Here is a 25,098-nt window from a genome sequence, read left to right on the forward strand (position 1 = left end):
CAGCAGGCCAGGCCCCGCGGCGCACAGCCACGGCCCCGCCGAGACCCACGAGGCGGAGCAGCAGCGTCGTAGGCGACAGCAGGTACCGCCGGCGCCCAGACTCCGGCCGCCTTCAGAACGCTGGGCCAGGCTCCGGGGCCCGGCCGGGGCGGGGCCGCCGAGGGGGCGGGGCCGGGCCGAACCAAGAGCTCAGATTCGCCGGGGGAAGGCTGGCCCCGAGAGCGCGCGCGCGGCTCGGTTGGGCGGGGTGGCGCCCCCCGACGGCCACGCCTCCACCCCCGCGGTCGGCGCGGGCGGTGGTAGCGCCTCAGTGGTGCGGGCCTGCGTCCTGCTCAGGTGGCCACAGTGTTGCCTGGCCTCCCGGGGTGAGTTCGCGCGGTCGTGGTCGCGGGGTTGTGAGGTCAGGGCGCCGGGGTTCAGGGGGCCGGGGTCCGAGACCCGACGGCTTTCGGCCGCTTTGGCTGTCCGGGCCCTCACGCTAGGGCGGGCTCTCTGGCCCCGTCGCTGCCTTTCTCAACTGACGGTTGCGCGGAGAGCGCGGCTTCGACCCTGGTCTTTGCCGGGGCGGCCTTTCGCCTCAAGCTGACGTCTCGCGGCGGCTTGCGGGGGGTGATTTCCGCGGCCCAGGGCGCCCGACCGACCCCACGGGCGAGGGCCCAGTCTCGGCGTCCGAGGGCTCGGGCTCCAGTCTCCGCCGCGTCGCCATCCTCCGCTAAGCCACTTTTCCTCTCTGAGGCTGTTTCCCTGTCTGTACAATGGGCCTGAGGAAGAGGCCAGGTACTGAGGTAACTCACGTAGGAGACGCTCGATGAATGCGCCTGCGACCCGAGTCTGACCCTGCAGCATCAGGTGGGCTCAGTTGAGGGCTCCGGGGAGCCTGCCAGCCCTGCCTCTTCTGAGAATCGCTCTGGGTACGGGCAAGGGCATCCCTGGGGGCGGGGGGGGGGAGGCAGCGGCTCTCCAGGGCAGGTGCCTCGGTGGCCCCTGCGACTCATCTTTGCTGGGCTCCGCTGGGCAGCCGTGACACCCTTAGTTCGTGGGAGCAATTGGGTAAGAGGTCAAGGTCTCCTGGGAGGCGAGGGGGCTGCGGGAACTTGACCTCGACTTTTTGCTTCCATTTCTCAAGACCGTGTGTAAGCTGGTGAACGGTACTGAAGAGTTTGGGTCCAGTTCAGAGAACGTGGCTGCCTCCTTTTCTTAGACTTTTATAAAATAACAGCCTTCCTCTGAGCTCCGCCAAACTGGAGAACTGTGCTCGCGCCGAGGGAGACGGGGCTGGAGTGGGTAGCTCTGAATTTGAATCTCGGCCGCTTGGCAGGACGCTTAACTTCTTGGAGCCTTCGTCTTCTCCCCAAGGAGGACAGCTAGTGACACAGCCCACTCTGCCACCCACACAGGACTGAGGTTCTGAGGCTCCAAAGAGAAGGTCTTGGTCTTGGAGGGTGACATTGAGAATCGGGATATTCCCTACGCGGGGAGCGGTTAACTAACCCTCCGGGATCCGGCACCCTTCCCGTGCAGTGCTGTAATTCCTTAGGCCCTCTCGTTGGCAGACAAGACCTTGGTTAAGTACTTCGAAGTTCTGCCCCTACAGATCCCCTCTGAGTGGTCGTGGGGTTGGCTGGATCCGGAAAACAGCCCCAAAGCCCCAGTTGGTAGAGCAGCGAACCCAGGAGGGATCCCTTGCTTTTCTCAGCGTCCCTCTGAGGAAGTCTTCTTTTCTTTTCGAGGGAATGGGAAGTTCTCCAGCTCCTCAGGAGTTTGCTTAGCAGCTGTGATGGGAAACGGTGTCATTGGGCAGATCGCTTGGTCATTGTCTCGGTTGCCCAGAAAACAGGGCCGCATTTCAGAGAATGGAATAGTAGCTTCCAGTTGTGTTGGGGGCGTTGAAAACAGCCCGGGGTGGGGGGTGGGGGGTTCTTAACTCTCCGCAGTTCTTCGCGTCTAGCACTTGGAAAAAGAGCCGTTAGGTTTGAGATGCAAGGAAGCCCAGGGACATACTTCAGCGCCAGAAAACAGGGTTGATCTCAGCCGACGGGAGGGAGGCAGGTGAATCCTCCTGGGCGGTACGAGTTTGGAAACGGTCACAGGATTTGTTGGTTGATTGGTTTCCTGACAAACCTGAAATTTTAGGACCTGCCAGTGACTCCCTGAATTCCTTGAAAATCAGGATCTGAATTAGGTAAGTCCACCTGCGTTCAGGAGAGTTTTTTGGAATCAGAACTGCTGGGCCCATCTAATATTTATTGGCTAAACCTGTGGAACGGTTCAGGTTAATAAGAATTTAGCTCTTAAAGCAGTTCTTTTCCCCCTCATGGAAGCTTCTGTAGTTTTAGGACCTTCCACGTCTCCAGAGAGCCCAGGTGCCCCTGCAGCATCTTTGCTCCCTTGTGTTTTAGAAAGGAGCGAAGCACCTGACGGGGTAGGGAGGCGGGGTCAAGGACCCTAACTTACCGCTCAGGCACTAGCACCGTGTGCCTTTTGGCAAACCACCCCAGGCCAGTGAGCCTCCATTTAGTGCTTTGGGATTTACCGTATATGTCAGGTTCATTTAAAAATTAAAATCAGAAAAAAAAATGAAATGGAGAAATGGCTGTTTATATAAAAAATGTATTTTTTTTTTCTGTTGACAGAAATAATAAGTGCTCATTATTAAAAATCATATAAATCACAAAAATAATAAGTGCTCATTACTAAAAATCAAACTGTTAAATACACAGTGTGGTTAGTGAGCCTCCCTCATAGCCTTATACTGAGATAAAAAAAAAATCACCGCTAGTGGTATAGTATAAGTTCTGCAGATATTTTCTTCCCATAAAAAGACATTTATTATCTAGTTTTTTTACTTGAAACAGACATGTGTTACTGTTTAATTTTACCGTAAATTTGAAACACAAAGTTGTACTGTCATGCTGTTTTGAGGCTTGCTTTTAATTACTTATCATGATAGATCACTGTCTAAAGCTCTATCTCATTTTTTTTTCTACCTCATTCTTTTTTTTATACCTCATTCTTTTTAAAAATCTCATTCTTTTTAAAAATGATGGAATATTTGAGTCCCTGGTATTGTGGACAAAAATGTGTTTTTTTGCAGCTTTTGCTCTTATGAATTCTGGGACAGTGAGTAGCCTCTGTTCTATATCTTTGTATGATTGGGCAAATATTTTTGTTTGATGAACTCCTGGAAGAGCTGGATCAATGTTCATGAACTTTTCAGTGTCCTCACTTAGCAGATACTGAGTACTCCACGCCAGGGACTATTTAGGTATTGGAGTTTTAGCAGTCAACAAAACACACATCCTCAGTGGGTCTAATCTCTTCCCGGGGGCAAACAACGCACATGATTGTCAAATGATGATACGTAATTTGAGACTTAACTTTTGGTGACATATCAGATTCATTTAAAAATTAAAATCTGCAAAAAAAAATTAAAATCTGCAAAAAAGTGAAATGGAGAAGTGACTTTATATAATAAGAATGTGATTTTTCTGTTTACAGAAAAACCAAATGTTCATTATTAAAAAAAAAAGTTACAGAATATGTCGTATAGATAGTGAATGTCCTTCATAGCCTTCCACTAAGACATTTTCTTGACTGAGAAAAATAATACAAAGGGGTGCATGTGTGTATGTGTTTGTAGAAATGGTGTGACTTTTGAGTTTAGGGGTACTAAACTCCCCTCCAGAAACATTCCCTTGTTACGTTCCCACCAGCAGAGACTCACATTTTTTTTTTAAAAGATTATTTATTTATTTATTTGTCAGAGAGAGAGAGAGAGAGAGAGAGTACCCAAAAGCAGGCAGAGTGGCAGGCAAGGCAGAGAGAGAGAAGCAGGCTCCCCGCCAAGCAAGGAGCCTGATGTGGGACTCGATCCCAGGACCTAGGATCATGACCTGAGCCGAAGGCAGAGGCTTAACCCACTGAGCCACCCAGGCGTCCCGAGACTCACATTTTTAAAGTCAGAATCCTCGGGTCCGTTGTGAAGACGAGCTGCTAATGGCACAGATGCTTTTATTTTAGGAAAATTTATGCTAGACTCTGTCCGAAGTTTTGCATTATGTGTGCACGTGTGTGTGCAGGCACATGCACAACATTGCCTGTGAGTGTTTTAATTCCTCTGATGACCCTAAAAGGCTCGTGTTTTCATACCCACTCCACAAAGATGGCCATCATTTGCTCAAGGCTAAGGGTGAAGCTGAGGCCTCACCCAGGACCGTCTGCTTCCAGAGCCCGCACTTCCCTTTTGTGCTATGTCATTGTCTGACTGTAGAGGAATGTTTTTTTATTTTGGCGGAAGGGAAATCACCTAATACATATAATTACTTAATAATATGATTATTCCTCCTCACTTCCAGTACCAGAGCACCAATAAGTGTGTCTGTCTCTTTTAATTACAAAAATTTTTGGCGGGGGTGGGGGCGTGCACCCCAGGGTTCATTCAGTTAAGCGTCCAATTCTTCTTTTTTTTTTTTTTTTTAAGATTTTATTTATTTATTTGTCAGAAAGAGTGAGCACAGGCAGACAGAGTGGCAGACAGAGGCAGAGGGAGAAGCAGGCTCCCTGCTCAGCAGGGAGCCTGATGTGGGACTCGATCCCAGGACGCTGGGATCATGACCTGAGCTGAAGGCAGTGGCTTAACCAACTGAGCCACCCAGGCGTCCCAAGCGTCCAATTCTTGATCTCAGCTCAGGTCTTGATCTCAAGGTCATGAGTTCGGACCTGCTTCAGGCTCCACACTGGGTGTGGAGCTTGCTTAAAACCCTCTCTGTTTCTCCCTCTCTTCCACACCCCCACATCCCCCTCATGCTTTCTATCTCAAAGAAAAAAAAAGAAAAAGAAGGGGATGGTTGTCATAAAAGGCCATATATAAAGATTGTCCTCGGATGCTGGGAGGCTAACTGGGAGGTGGGAGGAGAGTATGTTCTATTGGCTTAGGTGCCCCTCAGTATGTCTGTTTGTAGGTCCTACTGTCCATTTCACTCTAGTGGAAGAACCACAAATGAAATGAGTATCTTGTGGAGAGATAAGTAATGCCAGTTCTTTATTATTATTATATAAGCTACAGAACAAAGCTGCCTTTTCTGTGCAGTTCTGTTGTCTGGCATTTGATAGATGGAGGGTGGGGAGAGGCCCCTGGGTGAGAGGTAGTTTACCAGCTTATACAGGCGTTGGCCCACGCCAGGCCTTCTGTCTTCAGCCATGCAATGGGGAAAAGAAACCTGCTTCACCTGCCTCCCGGAACAGTTCAAAAGGTATTTGTTTTTCCGGCAGCTAATTCTCGCCATTTTTTTTTTTTAAAGATTTTTTTAAATTTTATTTATTTGTCAGAGAGAGAGAGAGCGAGCACAGGCAGACAGAATGGCAGGCAGAGGCAGAGGGAGAAGCAGGCTCCCCACAGAACAAGGAGCCCGATGTGGGACTCGATCCCAGGACGCCGGGATCATGACCTGAGCTGAAGGCAGCTGCTTAACCAACTGAGCCACCCAGGCGTCCCAATTCTCGCCATTCTTGACAGTGTTTCCGTCCCTGTGGAATGACACTTCAAAAACACATCTCTGACCCTCAGGGTCTAGGCGTCTATGTTTAGGGCCTGGTTCAGGCTCTCCACAGCTCGGACATGGCGGGCAGGGAGCAAACAAGAGGTTAGGGCAGGGCGTGTGGGGCTCATTCTTGAGATAATGCGTGTGAAGTGCTTGTCCTTGGTGCTGAGCCCACAGCGCGCTGGGGAGCACTCAGGTTGGGCCTTTACTGGGCGGGGGGGGTGTCACGCAGGCTCCGCAGAAGAAGTTACGTTTGATTGGGGCCTTGGAGGTTAGGTAGGAGTTCACTGAGCCCACCAAGGCACACCTCCCCGGGTGGGGGCTGTTTAGAGTGTAGGTTGTATGAGGCTAGGAAGCCTTCGGGGTCTTGTGAACCATGCTAAGCGAGGAGAAGGCATTTATTTATTTGAGAGAGAGAGAGAGAGAGATCATGAGCAGGAGAGGGAGAGAATCTTAAGCAGTGTCCACATTCAGTGCAGGGCTCCATCCCGCCACTCTGGGATCACAACCTGAGCCAAAGTCAAGAGTCGGACGCTTTACTGACTGAACACTCCCGACGAGAAGGCTTTGAAATAGGTCGGTGATGTGACTAGCACAGAGCAGCATGTTCTCGTGTTGGGTTCTCAGACTTTTCTACGGTCAGTATCCTCCTTTCTGGGTGAATTCATCATTTGGGAATCCTACTCTGCTTCAGTCTGTATCCTACTGTTCCTGGCGTTCTACGTCCTCAAACGTTTTTCCTTCCCCTAGCCCCCTCCCAGGTGCAGTATTTACCTTAGTTGTGTTGTGTACCTGTCAGGATGTGCGTGTGTGTGTGTGTGTATGTGTCTGTGTGTGTCTGTGTTTGTGTCTGTGAAGGTGGTAGAGGAGTCCCGTGGAGCAAACTGTGGCTCTCTGAAGGCTGGTCTGTTGGTCGGGTTCACTAGAGCCAAATACATCAGCCTGTTACGACTGATGCTGGTCGGTGTGGCAAGTTGGCTGGCCCCAGAGTAGGTTGTGAACAAGGCGCGTGGGGGTCCCAGTTCTTCTTCTGGGTGTCTTATGGAGAAAACTGCTGGTATGGGGTCTTGTTTCACTTATATGGCAGGGGGAAATCTCCTTCAATTGGGGTGCTGGAAGGGGGAGGCATTCTGATCTTTGCATAGCGTCTAAACACAGCTGAGAGAATCAGGCACGTGCCTCCCAGAAACGAATCCGTTTCGAGGCCAAACTGGACCAGAATGATGGACCAAATGGTGGTGTCATGAGCCACGGATTGCTTCTCAGAGAACTGGATTCTTTAAGAGACCCCATGGTAGGAAAATCGAATGGAAAAAGTTGGCTTTTGTTTATCTGGTTGTCCTCCCAGGAAAGATGGACTCTGTGGGGTGTGCCCTCTGATGTGGGACTTATGTCATTTGCTTCTGGGTGAAATTTATGAATTATGTTTAGTCACTTTTTTATCTCCCCTTTTTTATCTTCGGTGCTTTTTCCCGTGACCCCTCCAGCCCCCACCCAAGCTCTGCCAAGCTCTGACCTGTTCCTTCGGTGCTCACATAACAGCGATGTGACCTTGTGATACTTTGATCCTCGCTAGCACACATCAACAGTGCACTGGGTAGGCTGGGTCTGTACAAAGGTTTGAGGGCTGGGTAGGAACACATGAACTGTGCTCCCCGCTGAATTCAGAGGTGTTGACGCTATCCGTAGGTCACCTGGGTGGGTTTTCAGCACTGTAAACAGGGATAGTGCTTCTTGAGTACACAGAAGAACGTTCCAGCCATTTGTGCCCAGCTTCTTCTAGGGGTGGGGTGTAGATTGGGACACATCTCAGGCATCAGCAGATTTTCCCATCAGGAATTTGCGGTCCAGTGAAGAAGAGTGTTTGCTGGTTTCAGTTAGGGGTATCAGAACCTCTGTGATTGTTTAAGAAACCAAACCGTGTCATGCGGACAGGCTGCGTGGCTGGCTTTATGTAATGTGATTTGCAAACTCTAAACCAGTCGTTTAGCATGGCAACAGAGATGAAACCGCCCATCCTTCATTGCCCGCCCCCCCCAGGAGGTCTCTTTCTCCCTCTTAGCGACCTCACTGTCTTCCTGGTACCTGAATGCTCTAAAGACAAAAGACCGGTTGGCCTCTGCCTCCCTCTGCGTTCTGGGTTTCCACCACCAGGCAGTCCTGTCCATTTTTAGTGTTCCGTGCGCGCTCTTTCTCCCCTGCTATGGTCTTACTAAAGCCGCTTCATTTCTTGCCACACTCGCCCCTCATTGGCTTCCCTGAGTCCGTAATTCCTTCCCACTCCTCCCCGCTGCTTCTCAAGGTCCATCCACGCTGGATTGATCTCCAGGCCCTGCTAGTGTCAGCCCCTCTTTGCTCAAAGATTTACGGTCGCTCTCACCGTCAGATGTTTGCTGCCTTTCCCTTCCTCCTCCATCTGCCCCCCACAAAGGATATGGAAGTGGCTCGAAATTGAAGGAGCCTAATCCTCCCTCTCCCTAATGGCAGTGTGGTTGGAACAGAAAGTGAATTCAGTGGGAACAGGGAACCTCCCCATCACTGCCACGAGAGTAAGCCAGTGCGTGGTACGGAGCCCGGCGTAAGGTAGGCACTCTCTGAGTGCTAACTGGCTGACCAGGGGAGCGAGTGGGCAGTTGAGTGATCATGACTTCTCTTTCCGTAGTCTCTTGCTTCCTCCTGCATATGGACTGAGCCCAGATACCCATGGGGCTGATACCTGTGTTGTTTAGGATTACTCTGAGTGCAGTATGAACTTTTGGGACGATTTTAATTTTGCAGCTCGGCGTGACAGTTGAAATGTCTCAAGTTCCTTCTGCAGTTACTGGTTTTTTCAGTAATTCAGTAATGAATCATTTTCTAATTGAGAAAGAGGAGGAACTTGGGTACCTCCCACATAGTATCCTAAGTCTCTCTAAATATTTCCAGATTGTTATTTGGAGACCAAAAACATGAATCAGTGTGTTTATTTTAAAAATGCTACTGCAATATATAAAAGGGTTCTAGGGTAACCTTTGAGTGTCTGTGGTGTGTCAGGCCCCGTGCTAGGTATTTTATGTCTCGTGTAATCATCAGAACACCGTAAGGATGGTCAGTGAGGGGCCTGAGCCTGAGTGGTCATGTGCCTAGGGTTCCAGTGTGTGGAGGTGGCATATCTGGGGTTTGAACTGAGGTCTGTCTACCTACAAGACCCATGTTCTTTCATGGCTTACCTGGGTTTTAAGTCAGTTGAATTCCAAGGCCAACAGTCTACTCAGCCAGACCCTAAAGGAAATAACTAAAAGCTGAGAGCCTAGTAGTTGAGAGGACCCTGGGAGGCAGGTAATCATATGAAAGGGCAGTCAAGGGAAGCTGTTGCATTAAGCATAAAACTCAGCTCAGAGCTTCCTAGAAGGCAGGCTGAAGAAGGAGGGGATTGAACAGCAAGCATTATTGGGAAAAGGAAGCAGGTCAGTTTCGCAAGAGAAGCACTTTTCTCTGGGCCTTCCCCCGGGGCTTGTAGAACAAGGCAGTGGCCAGTAGTTTCCATACGCAGCAGGCATGTGTAGCCCACCTGTGAGTACCAGGCCCTCTTAGAGGTGTTGGGACTATGCTTGTGTGTGGATAGGCCCGACAGGATGATGGTGGCTCAGGCCCCTGGCGGAGGGAATGTTCCATAGAACAGAGGAGCATGGCCCACAGGGAGCCCTCCCTGGGACCTGCTCTGGTAAGGGCAAAGAACTTCAGTCTCCGTTATAATATAATACAGCACAGGCAGACCTTTGGGGGATGGGAGCAAGAGACTTGCTGGGCTATATTCCGGCAGGAAAGGAGGAAAGCAGGAGATTCTGGGAGAGTGGGTGGGGACAGTCCCTTTGCCTGGTGGGAGGCAGGCAGGCCAAAGTGAGGTCGTGAGGCTCTTAGCACACCCCACGTGCAGTGTCCTGCCATTGTGCTAGGAAAGTCAAAAGGCCTGGCTTGGCTTCTTGCCCCTTCGTGAGTGACCACAGTGGAGCCAGGACATGTCAGAGGCAGTACTGATCCCATCCCAGTGCTCCCAGCTGCGGGGTCAGCAGGCTGTACCCCCCAGTTGGACTGATGACTCTGTGTTGACGCAGCCATTCGGCAGTGGTCAGCCAAGCGCCTGTTAGGCTAGGCCTCCTGGCACTGGGAGCTCGGAGACAGGAGGTGGCTCCTGCAGGACACCGGCCTCTCCCTTGTCTCCTGGGGTGCTTTCATTCTGAGCAGTGCCATCTCCTGATGGTACCGCTGGGATGTTAACTGCGAAACGCACCCCAGGTCATTCAGCAAAGCAACTTTTAGCCATAACTTTGCCCTGTTCTGATAAGGTTTTGCAGGGCAAAGAAATGGAGGAGAGGGCGGCTCTGATGCCCGCTGGTCTGGGTTCGAATCCCAATGCGACCGCTTATCCCTGCCTTTGGACAAGGTACCTAACCTCTGCGGTAATTAGAGCTCCTGTACCTCAGAGGGTTGTTGCAAGGGTGAAACGAAATGGGAGAACATTCTAGTACAGGTGCTTAATGCCTGTTCGCTGTAACTGCAGTTGGTATTTATTTAGATATAAATAGACGAGGCAAATGGTGATGGTGGTGGGGACCTAGGGTTGAGAATGGTGTGTGGCTGCCAGTGGTGCCTGGAGTTTGTCCAGAGCAAAGGGGAGGACAGATCAGGAAGGGGGAGTGACTGCCGATGGGTATGAGGTTTTCTTGGGGGGTGGGGGATGGAAATGTTCGTGAATTAGATGGCAGTGGGGATGGCTCACTGTTGTGCCATAGGGGGGAGTATATTGAGAACTGCAGAGCTGCACGTTCTAAAATGATGAATTTTATGGTACGTGAATTAGATCTCCATTTTTAAAAATCCAGTTAATCGGCCACAGTCCTTGGGGTGCCTGGGTGACTCCGTTGGTTAAGCGTCCAATTTTTGGTTTCGGCTCAGGTTGTGATCTCAGGGTCCTGGGATTGAGTCCTGAGTCAGGCTCTGCGCTAGATGGGGCATCGGCTTGGGATTCTTTCCCTCTGCCCCTTCCCCTGCTCGTACCCTCTCTCTCTCTCTCAAATAAATAAATCTTAAAAAAAAATAAAATAAAATAAGCCATGAGTCCTTGAGCAGCCGGACTCGCACCGATCCTGCCCTCGGCTGCCGTCACCTCAGGCGGGTTGTGTACACCAGCGGCAGATGGGTGCCACGTGTCTCTGAGCCTCCCCCAATTTTTAGCCCTCTTGAGAGGGAGCAGCGTGTGTCCCTTCTGGCCTGAAGCACTGTAGAGCGGGGGGGGGGGGTTCCCTCTCACAGTCTTCCTCCCCTCCCAGCCACCTGGACTTTTTACACTGGGGTCATGGAGTCACATGGAAAGAGCTGCTTGCGCTACTGAGTCCCCTTGGGGGAGCCAAGAGCTGGGCAGAGTCACCTGGCCTTCACCGGACATTGTCACATGAGGCGGTGAGCTCCTCCTCGGGGTGTGAGTGTGGTCAGAGGAAGACACCTTGCCCCCGTGCGACGGCCTAGAAAGCTGTCCTCCTTGCCCCTCCCCCTGGGGGGGGGCTGTGTAATGTGGGGCACCTCTCTCCCAGCAGGAAGCCACAGCAGGTGCAGTGGGAGCCGTGGCTTTCAGGACCCCTGCAGGGGAGGCTGGCGGTGGCTCAGGACGCAGCAGCTGTCCTGGCAACATCTGTCAGGGGGCAGATTCAACTGTCAGGCTCGGGAGCACCTTGCGTGACCCGGTATCCCAGGTGACAGCGCAGGGTAAGGTCAGTCCAGCAGCAGAGGGTAGTTTCCTGCCCTCAAAGAGAGCGTGGTCGGGGCAGTAAGGAAGGGTTACAAGCTAATGCTTTAGTGCTGGCGGACAGTCCTTAACTGGTCTGATCATCGTGGGTGCTTTTATAGACATCACGGGCTGGTCCTCTATCATTTGGTTATTACGGACTTGCTCATGTTGTGAGTCATAAACCGGCTCCCCAAACCTTGTGGCTTACAAGCATGGCGCGATTCCGTAGACACAGATCACAGAAGTGACCTCAGTACACATTTGATCTAATGCGCCGCCTGGCCGAAGGTCAAGGTGAAGCACGGGTGGAACTGGGGGTTCCACACGGTGCCGGCTGAGGCCTCAGTCAGTCTTGCTTGACGTGTGGACAGTGTTGGCTTGTCCCCAGGCCGGTCCCTAGGAGGGGGATGCCTACGTTTCCATCAGAACGCTGTCTGCCATCACAGTCTGCCATCAGAGCCCTGGCTTCCTGTCCGCTCGTAGGCAGGATGGTGGGTTGTGAAGCCGCCTGGTGAACGACAAGAAGGCCTCCTGCCTGAGACCTGCTTGGAATGTGGAGCTGTTGCCCAGAGCAGCCTTCCGTGGCTGCCTGGTCCTCGCTGCCCTGGCGCACTCAGCCTACTGCTGGCCGAACCTAGGGTGACCCAGCGTGGGAACTAACTGGGACCACTGTGAGCCAGGACTCGGGCCCACCCCGGGACTGTGACCTGAGCTGAAGGCAGACATGTCACCATCTGAGCCACTGGGGTGCCCCTAAGCTGTAACTCTTGATCCTAAGTTGTTCTTGATCAGGTGAGAGAAGGAGATGGGGAAGGAAAGGACTTTCCTTCAAGGCAGGTGCTGCTTCCTGCCGTCACCGAGCATGCGCAGGAAGGAGCCGGGGCAGGTTTTATGAAGGAAGCAGCACATGAGTTCATCCTTGAAAACACAGCTTTGGTGGCTACTGTAGAAAAGGGAAGAACATTCTTAGGAGGAAGAGCAGTGAAGCAAAAAGAGGCAGATGTGTCTAGGGAAGCTGATGGGAAGGCCTCGCAGGGAGGATGCCGTGGGGTTTTTTCAACTTTTTATTTTTAACCTATTTTGACTTACAGAGAAGTTGCCAAAATGGTACAAAACCAGACTTTTTTTTTTTTTTCCCACCTGGCTTCCTTTGGTGTTAATATCTTTTAAAATTATAATACAGTTACCAGGAACAGGAAATTAACACTGGTATGGTATTATTAACTATAAACCAAGGGTGGGCAAACTTTTTCTTTTTTTCTTTCTCTTTCTTTAAAAATTTTACTTATTTATTTGAGAGAGAAAGTGAGTGATAGAAGGAGCAGGGGGAGGGGCAGAAGCAGACTCCCTGCTCCACAGGCAGCCCAAGGTGGGACTCCATCGCGGGACTCCGGGATCATGACCTGAGCCACCCAGGTGCAAACCTGCAAACCAGGTCAAGCAAACCTTTTCTGTAACGATCCAGAAAGTAAATATTTCAGGTTTCGTGTGTTGTAAGATGTCTGTCACACCTTCCTGACTCTGGTGCTTGAGCAAGAAAGCAGTCGTAGGTCACCTATAAACGAGAGTGGCTGTATTCTAATAAAACTTTATTTTCAAAAGTAGTCAGCAGCCTAGGTTAGTGCTTGACCATGATTTGCCATCCCTGAACTAAACATCTCTTATTAGAATTTTACTAGTTGTTTTTCCACTAAAGCCTTCCTTCTGTCCTAGGGTCCTGTCCAAGAGCCTGCCTTGCACCCAAGTTGTCATACCTCCTTAGTCTCTTCCCATCTATGACAGTCCCTTTGCCTGTCCTCACCACGGTAGCTCATAGAACGCACCCTATTTGGGGTTTGGCCATTATTTTCTTGTGTTTGGAGGGAGGTTATGCATCTGTGGCAAGAAAACCACCAAGATGGTGCCATGTCCTTCTGAGTACATTGTCTCAAGTGGTTCTTTACTAGTGACGTCTACAGAGAGCTCTTGGCTGGTTTGGTGTCTGTGGGGTTTCTCCTCTGCAAAGCTACTATTTTCCCCTTTTTAGTTAATAAGTATCTTGGGAGAGAGAGCTTTGAGACTGTGCAAATCCTGTTTTTCCCCAGACTTTTGCCCATTAATTTGAGCCCATCTGCTGGGAGGTCTCATCCGCAATAATTCTTACTGGGGATCTGTCTAATGGCAATTCCGTATTTCCCTCTTTCTTCCTACATTTATTAGTTGGAATTCTGGGAGGAAGAGCTGTGCCTTCTCTCCCGTTGCTGTATTTATTCAATTATATCACTATGGAGTCACGGATATTTATTTATTCTGCTGTTCGAGACCCAGTACTCCGCTAGCTGGCGGTGAACATTCCAAAGAGGAAAAACTGAGAGAACGGTTCTATTTGCAACAGCATCAGAAAGAGTAAGATACTTGGGAATAAATTTAAGCAAGGAGGTTGAAGACTTTTCCACTGGAACTACAAAACATTGCTGGAAGAAAATAAAGACTTAAATAAATGGAAAGACAGTCTGTGTTCATGGACACACCAGAAGCCATAATTCATTAAAATGGCATCACCCCCTCAAAACAGAACACAGATTCAGTGCAATGTCTGAGAAAATGCCCATGGCTTTTTATGCAGAAATGGAAAAGCTGATCCTAAAATTCCTGTGGAATCGCAGGGAACTTCAGATAGCCAGCCTAGAGAATAACAAAATGGGAAGACTCATACTTCTCGATTTCAAAACCCACCAGAAAGTGCTAGTAATTAAGGCAGTGTGGTGCTATTATAAGGATAGATCTATTGGTCAATGGAATAGAATTGAAATCCAGATCCTGATTCAGACATATATGGTTAAGTGATTTTTGACAAGAGTACCAGGGCCATTCAATAAAGGGAACTAGTCTTCAGCAAATGGTACTGGGACAGCAGATATCCACACACAGCAAGAATGAAGCTGTACCCCTTACCTGACTTTACACCATATACCAAAATCAAGTCAAGGTGGATCAAAGACCTAAACAAATGTCAGAGATAAACCTATAAAACTCTTAGGAGAAAACATAGAAGTTAATCTTAATGACCTTGGACTTGGCAGTGGTTTCTCAGATATGACACCAGAATCATATGCAACAAAAGAAAAAGCAGATAAATTGGGCTGTTTTGCACTGAACGTGTGCCCCTAGTATTCATCTGTTGAAAGCTTAACCTTTAATGTGATGGTATTGGGGTGGGGCTTTGGGGAGGTAAATAGGTTATAAGGATGGAACCCTCATGAATGGGATTAGTGCCCTTATAAGAAGTGACAGGAGAGTGGGGTGCCTGGGTGGCTCAGTTGGTTAAGCAGCTGACTCTTGATTATGGCTCAGGTCATGATCTCAGGGTCCTGGGATTGAGCCCCACATCAGGCTCCTACTTAGTGGGGAGTCTGCTTGAGGATCCTCTCTCTCCCTCTGCCCTTCCACCCCACCCTCCCTAAAAATAAATAAATCCTTTTTTTAAAAAAAGTGACAAGAGGGCTTGCTTTCTCTTTCTGCTTTCTGTCAAGTGTGACTATGAGAAAGCAGTTCTCTACAAGCTGGGCAGCAAGCTCTTCCACACACTGGCTCTCCTGGTGCCTTGATCTGGATTCCTGGATTCCCCAGCCTCCAGAACTGTGAGAAGTAACTGCTCCTTATTTGAGCTGCCTAGTCTAGGATCTTTGTTACAGCAGCCTGAGCTCTAAGACATGGACTTCATAAAAATTTAAAACTTTGATGCATCAAAGGAGCCTATCAAGAAAGTGAAAGGACAACTCACATAATGGGAAGAAATATTTGCAAATTATATATCTGATAAAGTTCAAGTATCTAGCATATGTAAAGAACAGTCATAACTCAACAACAACAAGAAAACAACCCAACTGAAAAATGAGCAAAGGACCTGAATATTTTCCCAAAGAAGATACACAAATGGCCACAAGCACATGAAAAGATTCTCAGCATCATTTGTGATTCTCAACATCTTTGGTCATTAGGGAAAGGCAGATATAAAGCCCAGTGAGGTACTGTGTCACACCCACTAGCATGACTACTTAGAACAAAAACTAAATCAGAAAGTGACTGATGTTGGTGGGAACATGGAGAAATTGGAACTCTCATGTTACCGATGGGAATGCAAAGTGGTGCATCCACTGGGGAAAACAGCATGGCAGTTCCTCTGCACGTTAAACTTAGCATGACTGTATGACCCAGCAGTTCCACGTCCAGTTATAAACCCAGCGAACTGAGTACAGACACTCAGACCAGTGCTTGTACGTGAATGTAGCAGCATTATTTGTGATAGCCAAGAAGTGAAAACAACCCAAATTCCATTGTCTAATGAATGAATAAGTAAAGTGTGATTGATCTGTACCTCGGATTAGTATTCAGCCACAAACAAGAACAAATGGCTAACACTTGCTACAATATGGTGAACTTTGAACACATCATGCTCAGTGAAAGAAGCCGGTCACAAAGGACCTGGTGATAGGAGGATTCCATTCATGTGAAACGTTTGTAATAAGCAAATTCACAGAGACAGATTAGAGGTTGCCAGGGGCTGAGCAATGGAGATTGCTTCCTGGGTACTGTGTTTCCTTTGGGGTGGTGAAAAACTTCCATAGCAATGGCTGGTACGTCAGTTTAAATGTGCCAATTCCACTGTGCTATACACTTTAAGATGGCAAATTTTAGGTTATGTGTATTTTGTCACAATTAAAAAAAAAACCTTAGAGATGAATCACAAACCCACCCCCCAACCCAAGAACATTATTTGGGTGCTTAAATTAGCAATGGCTAATTGCTTTAACCATTGGGACCTCCTTTGGGATGTCTTCTGGTTCAAGCCCCATGTTTCCTTGAGCTTTTCCTTAATTTATGGCACTGTGAGATGTTCCGGGCTCATCTTTTGTTTCCCACACAACAGCCCTGGAACCAGCTAGTTCTTTAAGAAGCCCTCGTTCCTTTTATTGGAGAATGGTCTTTAGAAACCAAAATGTGGGTGCTTGGGGACAGTGCTGATTTTCCCTCTGATCTGTTCCAGAGAATAAGAATGGGAGGGACAGTAATCCAGTGTTCTTTGCGTGACTGCCGTTTCCCCCATTAGAGTTCTCCGTGGTGGTGATACTCCACTTTAGGAAGGAACAAAGTGGCCATGGGAAGTTGAGATTTGCCCGAAGTCCTAGAACCATTAAGTGGCAGGGCAGTTTTGAACTGGCTTCCCCTGCTCCCCCAAAGCTGTGAGCCCACTTTCCCTTCAGGCCCTTCTGGACACTCTTCTCCCCAACCTTTCTGTGACCTGCCATTTTGTGCCTCCCTCTGCCAAGAAGCCCTCCCTAGCCACTTAGACTCACAGCAGCCTCACCCAGCTATGAACTGGTTCTAGCCATCTGTACCATTCGTTCTGGCAAGGAAGTAGCTGCCATGTGTCTCTTTCTGCAGTAAGGGCAGAGAACATTCCCTTTGTCTTTGCTTGTCTAGTGGGTGCCGTGCTGGGCACATAGCATACTTGGTGGCTGCGGGAGAGCCGTTCTTTAGTACGAGTGCCCGTCTTGTTGGTCGAGCCTCGGTGAGGAGAAATGATATATCAAGATGGTGGGAAAGCCAGTACTCAAATTTGGTTCCCTGAACTCCCACAAGTCCCACACCCTTTTCATTACGCCCCTAGCCCGTTTGGCTACTGATACTGATTTTTAATCCAGTGGACTAGAAAGAAACCAGAGCAAAGGCTGGGGCTGTTTTGCTCCCCTCAATGTTACCGCCTCTTCTCTGTGGAACCACTTCTAGCCAGAAAAGTCGTGATTTTAGTAGAAGCTCAGGTATTACTTTTAGAAAGTAACCTTGATTTCCTTTGCTATGGCAGAAATACTGAAATATAGAAATATAGAAATAGAATATAGAAATTCCAGAATCAGTTGATGATGCAGAAGGAGTTCTTATTCCCTTTCTTTAGGGGATCCTGGAATGGGGGCATTTGAAATTTTGACGTAATACTATCATTGTAGAGGAATACTTAAAAGGGAGGTAGGTTTTTGTTTTGTTTTGTCTTCCTGCTGAAATAATACAGACTCTTCTTCATGCCTGAAAACAGGTGAGGTGGGGTAAAGGGGCCATCAGTTTCCATTCCGGCTAGTGGAAGTTTGCAAAAACTGAGCTAACCTTGTCTACAGGTGGTAGAAAAATTGGGCCAGAGGGGCACTGGGCTTGGCAGGAGCTCTGAGGCCGTAAGAGCTGTTGCAGTACCTTTTAGAGTGACTGAAGGCCTTCTGGGTTCTTCTGTGTCTGCCCTTCCCTAGGCATTGTCTTTTGTCCCCCTCACAGTAGCTTCTGGGGCCTTTGTCCACTCCCTGCCCTCTGCCCCTTTAGTTATAGGGACTTGTACTGCATCAGCTATAAAGTGACTGGGCCTAGACATAAGTTAAGGCTTTCTTGTTGAAAGTCAAGGTGAGCTGATCAAGGACGGTTGAAAGACATTGTGTGAGAACTCACCCTGCTCCTCTTGGCCCTAGGGGCAATGTTTGAAGGAGGGGAGCAGGTCCCTCCAGTTCCAGCTCAGCTGGAGGCAAATCTCTGGGTAAGCCTTCTGATAGGTGAAAGTCAGAATTGGACAGATTCTGGAGTTCTAGACCCCAGAACCCAAAGCTTACTTTCCCCTCAGTCAAGGTTGGGTTTCTCCGGAGCTTTTGGGTTTCTCCAGATCGTTTTCTCTAAACTCAAGGAAACTGAAGAGCTTCTGGGAGTTCTAGGCGGGCTTACAGGGGACAGAGCCTAAGTACTCTGCCATCAGTGTCCTTTCCCGTAGCTCGAGCACACTCAGTACGCTAGGCACGGAACAATTGTTCTCGTCCTGGTTATGCAGAATTCACCCTGCACATATCTTTGTCTTTCGTAATTCTGCCAGCAGCCCAGTGACGTCGGTGGTCATATCCCCATTTCATAGAGGAAAAAACTGAAGCTCAGAGAGGCTTTGAGATGTGTGTGTGTGTGTGTGTGTGTGATGTTGTCATGACATAAGGAGTTTAAACATACCCATTTCCAAACACGAGTGGTGGATGTGATTATTGAAATGTGATTCCCCAAGACTCCCGTTCTCCCTCCCTATGTTACCCAGTGCCCTGCCTCGACAGTCTTCCCCGCCCCTCCCTGGGAAGGCCTCAGGGGGCCTGAGGAGCAGCAGATGGTGAGTGGAGTGCTGAGCGTGGAACTTGTATGTCCCTAAGCTGTGGTGCTTGGGTTGATGTGTGATTGTGACCCTGGGCCAGCACCACCCCATGCACACCTGTCCCACATTCTGCCACTTGGGGTCTTATTTCCTGGGAATGATTTCCTTGGCTGAGAAGGCCTGTCTGGTCTGCACACCCGTCTTTCCAGTTTCTTCCCTCTGCTCACCCTTCTGGGGCACAGGTGTGGTGGCCTCCCCAGAGTGCTTACTGATTCTGGTACTTAGGGTTTGTTTTTTACTTCTTTTCCTCCCAGGCTTCTGTGAGCCGGTGCTTTGTCAAGTCGCTTCCCTTCGCTCCAGGTCAGCAGGGGGTCTTGCGCAGGGAAAGCACCAGAAAAATGTTGAAAATAAATTGCTTTTTGGAACATAATTGAATAGCCTTAAAAATATTTATTCCTTTTGATTCAGAGATGTTTCCAAGATATTTTCGGAAACTCCATTCTAAGGAAGTAGTCAGAGGTGCACACTGATTTGTCTTGAAAAGCTAGCAATCGTGATTATCATGGCATTATTTGCAATAGTGAAAATATCCAGCAAGCAACTTGCATGTTCATAGGCTAAGATAACATTTGAGAATTTATAATGTTCTCAGTTTCACATGTGAAAAAAGGCAGAGCAAAATTATATGTAGTATAAAACCAATAATGGTAAAAATGAATTTATAATATGCATATAAAAAAAAACTGGTAGAACAGGGGCACCTGGCTGGCTCAGTCAGTGGAGAATGTGACTGTTGATTTCAGGGTTGTGAGTTTGACCCCCGTGTGGCATGTAGAGATCACTAAAAAATTAAATCTGTAAAGAAAAAACCAAAACAACAAAAAACTAGTAGAAGAAAAATAGTACACGTTTGAGTTACATTCTTCTGCTTCATGTTTTTAAATTTAGCATATTTTTTCAATGATCATGCATTTTGTTTTAAAGATTTTCTTTATTTGAGAGAGAGCGAGAACAGGCAGGGAGAGAGGGAGAGAGAGAAGGAGAAGCAGCTCTGGAGTGAGCAGGGAGCTGGGCATGGGGCTCGAACCCAGGACCCTGAGATCATGACCTGAGGTGAAGTCAGATGTTTAATCCACTGAGCCACCCAGGCACCCCTGAACATGTATATGATTAACTTGTTTTATTTTGAAATAGTTTCAGATTTACAGGAAAGTTGCAAAAATCATGAATTCTTAAATTCTCTTTACTCAGTTTCCCCAGTTATTAACATTTTACCGTGTTTGTTTTATCATTCTGTGTGTGTGTGTGTGTGTGTGTGTGTGTGTGTGTGTGTGTGTGTATTTCTCAAATATTTTTTTTCACGGATCTACTTGAGAGTAGGTTACGATTAGGATGCTCTTTTACCCCTAAGTACTTCAGTGTTTACTTTCTAAAATTCAAGGACATTTTCTTACGGAACTGTAGTCTAGTAATTCCCACCAGGAAGTTCACATCAACACACTGTTTTTCCGAATGTGGAGTTTATTCGTATTTTGCCATTCACGTCTTTTATAGCAAAAAAAAAATCTTTTCTTCCCTTTTCTTTCACTGGCCCAAGGTTGCGCTGAGCCGTAACCACTCTTCTGTGCCCCGAAGCAGTGCACTATTTCTTTATCATATTTGCCCTTGACATTTTCCAAAAAGGCAGGCCATCACTTTGTAGTATGTCCCCTGTGTGGATTTGTCTGCTGATAAGACAATGATAAGATTGTGTATTTTTGGCTAAATATCACAGAAAAGGCGTTGTGTCCTTTAGAGCAACATAGCAAGTGGTGGCAGTGTCTCTGACCCAGGACTGGAGCCTTTACCTTTGATCACTTGTTGTCAGCCTGGTTGTCCTCTGTAAAGTGTTGTCCTGCCCTCCGCAATCAGTAAACTTCTCATCAAACTTTGACCCTCAAGTTGGAGCACTCACGATCCTTGCCTGAAACGGTTATCACTACAGAGATTACCAGTTGGTGATTTTCTGAGTCTTTCATTTTATTAGTTGGTATTCTATTGTATGGAAGACCTTTCTTTAGTCATCTGGGTGTATTTATTGATTGGTGTAAGTATTCATACCAGTATTGACTTGTGTGCGACCTTTTGTCCTAATGGTTCTGATCTGTCACACTGAGGTTTATTTTGGTGCTCATAGGGTCTCAGATTTGGCTAGTGGGAACCCCTTCCAGGACCCTGTGTCCTTTTGACATGTCGTCTGTCATTCTTTGAGCCTTTCTTTCCTCGTTGGCACAGCAAAGTGATCTGGGCTCAGTCACTGCTTTTCCTGCCCTAGTTCAGGAGTCTGCCGACCCTCCAAGAAACCCTGGTTCCTTTGGATGGAGAACAGTGTTTAGAAACCAGGATCTGGGGGTGCCTGGGTGGCTCAGTGGCTTAAGCTGCTGCCTTCGGCTCGGGTCGTGATCTCAGGGTCCTGGGATCGAGCCCCGCATCGGGCTCTCTGCTCAGCAGGGAGCCTGTTTCTCTCTCTCTCTCTCTCTCTCTCTCTCTGCCTGCCTCTCCATCTACTTGTGATCTCTCTCTGTCAAATAAATAAAAATCTTTAAAAAAAAAAAAAAACGAGGATCTGGGAGCTAGGTAAGAAATAGACCATCCACGTGCACACGTCCGTGTGCGTTCACACCTCCCGTTCCAGTGCACATCACACTCTCCATCCCTTTCTCTCTCCCCACGTTTGTGGCTCCCTTCTTCGGCGGCAGGAAACCCAGCTGGTGTGGGTTTCTTTTTAGTTCTAACACGTGAATACTGAGAATACCAGCCATCTCATTGGAAAAGGACAGACAAAGCAAAGGGCCCTTGAGACACCCACCACCCTACTCATATTGTCGGCACTCCCGAGAGGACGTCATGATGGGTCACTTTCCTGGAGAAATACGTACTTTTTATTTCATTAATAATCTCATAGTGAGAAAATAGCTTCTTTAAATTTCGTATGTTTTGGCAGTCTTTCAGTGAGAGTACTATAGTCCACCTACTTATTATTTTTTTTTAGATTTATTCATTCATTTTGAGAGAGAAAAAGAGTACATGGGGGAAGTGGCAGAGAGGGAGAGAATCCCAAGCAGATGCCCCGCTGACCGTGAAGGCTGACGCAGGGCTCGATCCCAGAACCCTGGGATCACAACCTGAGCCGAAATCAGGAGTCGGCCACTTAACCACCCAGGCGCCTCTCCACCTCCTTCTCTCTTAACCACTGCATAGCATTCTGTTGTTCGGAACTGAAAACCTAAGCAGGTTGGGGCTCTTCCCAGCAGTGCTATGTGGAATGTTCCTGTGGTCCCGGTGAGAGGCGGGACTCGATCCTAGGACCCTGGGATCATGACCTGAGCCAAAGGCAGTGGCTTAACCGACTGAGCCACCCAGGCGCCCCTAAGATGGTCTTCTGATGAAGTAAATAGCACACACTCATAATTTGAAAACCAAGCTAATGATACATTAAAAAGAAAGCGAGAAGAAAATTTAAATCTCCTCCCTGAGATACCGTTTCTGTGATGATCCTCTCACATACCGTTTTATGCATGTGCGTCCCTACTCTTCCATCACTGGGGGCAGAGCACACACCCGATTGTGGATGCGCGCGTACGCTACGGTGTAACTTACATACAGTACAGTGTGCGGTTCGGGAAATTTGTACATGCACAGGCTCTCTGCAGCTGTCCCCCAGAGCGAGATACTACACGTCATCCGGCGTGCCAGCAGCTCCGCTCGTGTTCCCCACTCATGACCCTTGCCCCTTGCCGCATGGGTGTATTGGCCCATCGCCTTTTTTCTTTGTCTGGTTTTGGTATCAGGGTGATACAGGCCTTATAAAACAAGCGGGGCGGCTTCCCGTTCTCTTTTCTGGAAGAATTTGTGTGGAACGGGTGTCATGTCTTCCTCAGATGTTTGGTCTACTGTGTCCGTGAAGCTGTCTGCTCCTGGAGTTCGCTTCTGGTGAAGGTTTTAACTACTAATCTGCCTTCATTTACAGGGCTGTTTCTCTTGGGTGAGCTCTGTTGGTTTATGTCTATCAAAAAATTTATCCATGTTATCAAAGTTATCAAATGTTGGCGCCAAGTTGGTCATAATTCCCCATGTTACATTTGTAATCTGGGCAGACTCTAACGCTTTCCACACTTTCGTTCCCTGTATTGGCAATTTACACCATTTTTTCTTTCTTCGCTTATCCATCTGCCTAGAGGTTGGTCCTATTTGAGAGCAATGTTTTGTATCCAGAGTTATAAAAACTCACTATCTCCGTAAGAATTCAAGGATTTTTTTTTTTTAAGAGAAAAGCTTTGTTTCAAGATGCTTTTCTATTTAGAGCAGACATCAGGGTGGACCTCAGAAAAACAGACCCACATTTTTAATTCAGGCTCCAGCACCTGCCAGCCATGTGGCCTTGGACCCACCACGTAAGCCGGTTGGAGCTCTGACCTCATTGCTAGGTGGAGGTCACAGTAACTTCTGGGTCAGCTGAACCACAAAGGGCTGCCCCACAAGGGCCCAGCCCAGCGTCTGCTTGCTGTGGGCCCCCATACTGTGGGTCGCCAGCAAAGGGGCGAATTGGGAACAGCCCGGAGAGCACTGGTTCCTCCTCTCCTCTGGGACAGGAACTTCTTCCCCTCTGTCCCCATTTACTTGGTAAACGATTTTTGCAGCATTGCCCACATTGGTCCACAGTGTTCTGTTTCCTTGATCAGCCTGTGAACCTCCTCACCGTGGGAAGGGTTTTCCTCATCTTTTCTCCCTCATGCCCATGTATATCTTAAGTGATCAAACCTACTTGAATGAATGAAGAACAGGGAATTAAGTAAACAACGGTACAACAGATCGGTGGCAGCCAAAGAGGATATCATTATAAGGGGCCCCCCAGCAACACGGGAGAATGTTTCACAAAACAGAATACGGCTGACCCAGGAACAAGTTGGGTGTGAACTTCACGGGTCCACTTCTACGTGGATGTTGTCAATACGTACGCATGTGGTACTGTAAATATAGTCCCTCCTCCTTATGATTTATTTATTTATTTATTTTAAGTTTTTATTTATTTGACAGAGAGAGAGAGACAGCCAGAGAAGGAACATAAGCAGGGAGAGTGGAGGAGGGAGAAGCAGGCTTCCTGCTGAGCAGGGAGCCCAACCTGGGGCTCAATCTGGGGACTCCAGGATCATGACCTGAGCCGAAGGCAGACGCTTAACTGACTGAGCTACCCAGGTGCTCCCCAGCCCCCTTTTTTAAGAAAGAGAGAGAGAGTCTTAAGCAGGTTCCATGTTCAGTGCAAAGCCCAATACGGGGCTCGATCTCATGACCCTGAGATCATGACCTGAGCTGAAATCCAGAGTTGGATGTTTAAGTGATTGAGCCACCCAGGGGTCCTTTCCTTGTGATTTTTTTTAAAGATTTTATTTATTTGATAGAGAGAGATCACAATTAGGCAGAGAAACAGGCAGAGAGAGAGGAGGAAGCAGGCTCCCTGCTGAGCAGAGATCCTGATGCAGGGCTGGATCCCAGGATCCTGAGATCATGACCTGAGCCGAAGGCAGAGGTTTAACCCACTGAGCCACCCAGGCGCTCCTCCTTATGATTTTCTTAATGATGTTTTCTTTTTTATAGCTTATGTGACTGTAAGATTCAGTATAGAATTCATATAACATACAAAGTATGTTAATTATTTCTCTTATTGGTAAGGCTTCCAGTGAATGGTAGGCTTGTGGTAGTAAGATTTTGGGGGAATCAGGTGACGCATGGATTTCTGACTGTGCGGGGCATTGGTTGGCCCTGACCCCCTTGTTGTTCAAGAGTCAACTGTACCTTTTATCTGCTTTTTGTATGAACGTATATATATGTGTACATGTGATATATTATGTATGGAAGAAATGAAGGAAAAATCCAGAAGGAAAATAGCTCTGTGGCTTTTACCCTTTAACAAATAGCATTTGAGCAAGGGGAGGCTAGGATGGGATGTGGCGAGGCCTCTGTGGCTGGAGGCTGTCAGGCAGAGGCTGAAATTCCTGGGCACAAATGCTTGTCGCAGCCCACGGCATGGAGTGTGGGATTCCTTCCTCTCCGTCACGGTTTACAGATTCCCAGGCTTCCCCCTCGCCGCCAGAGGAGCGGGGAAAGGACCATCCGGGAGCAGCTTCTTGCGTCTGTGCAAACCGAGTGGGTGGGAAAAGGCATAGTGCAGAGAGGGTTCTGGTGTGCCTGGGGGGCCGGGAGCCTCACTTCCCACCCCCCCCAGGAGGCTCCTCATTAATGCTGAAAGCCCCGCTCTGTGTGAAGCACACACTGTTCTTGGAACTGTTTTTTTTTTTTTTTTTTTAAATGCAGAGAGTCAGTACGTCCCCCTTCCTGCCTTTTTCAGAGCTTCTGGGCCTCCCTGTTTCTCTTCCTCTTTCCTGAGTCCCAGGGCTCTGCCATGGGATCCCCATCACTGTTTGTTGTCCGCCTCTGCTTTCTGTTGCCCTTGTTGATCGTGAACTAGAACTCTATGTGTGTGTATTTCAAAGGGTTCAGTGCAAGAGACTCAGGAATCATTATTTATTAACTCAGGTCAGGGACTTGGGGTTTGCTCCCCCAGCACTGTCACCAGCCTAAGCCAGGTCTGCGTCACTGGCTCCTGGGGTGGC

At 48.4% G+C, this 25,098-nt stretch overlaps 1 protein-coding gene across 2 annotated transcripts in view; it reads left to right on the top strand.

Annotated features, from left to right (window-relative positions):
* Nucleotides 1-310: 310 nt before the first annotated feature.
* The window catches only part of LOC111145681 (NADPH--cytochrome P450 reductase), a 59,634-nt gene continuing 34,846 nt past the window's right edge, over nt 311-25,098 (top strand). The window contains exon 1 of one of the 2 annotated variants that reach the window (XM_022500776.1): nt 311-365. The gene's annotated coding sequence lies outside the window, so the exon portion shown is untranslated. Of the gene's footprint in view, nt 366-765; nt 850-25,098 lie in introns of those variants that run through there. The other variant, XM_022500777.1, reaches the window with a different exon arrangement.

The sequence above is a fragment of the Enhydra lutris genome, unplaced genomic scaffold (genome assembly GCF_002288905.1).
Source record: "Enhydra lutris kenyoni isolate GAN:26980312 unplaced genomic scaffold, ASM228890v2 scaffoldscaffold13, whole genome shotgun sequence".
Lineage (NCBI taxonomy): Eukaryota > Metazoa > Chordata > Mammalia > Carnivora > Mustelidae > Enhydra > Enhydra lutris.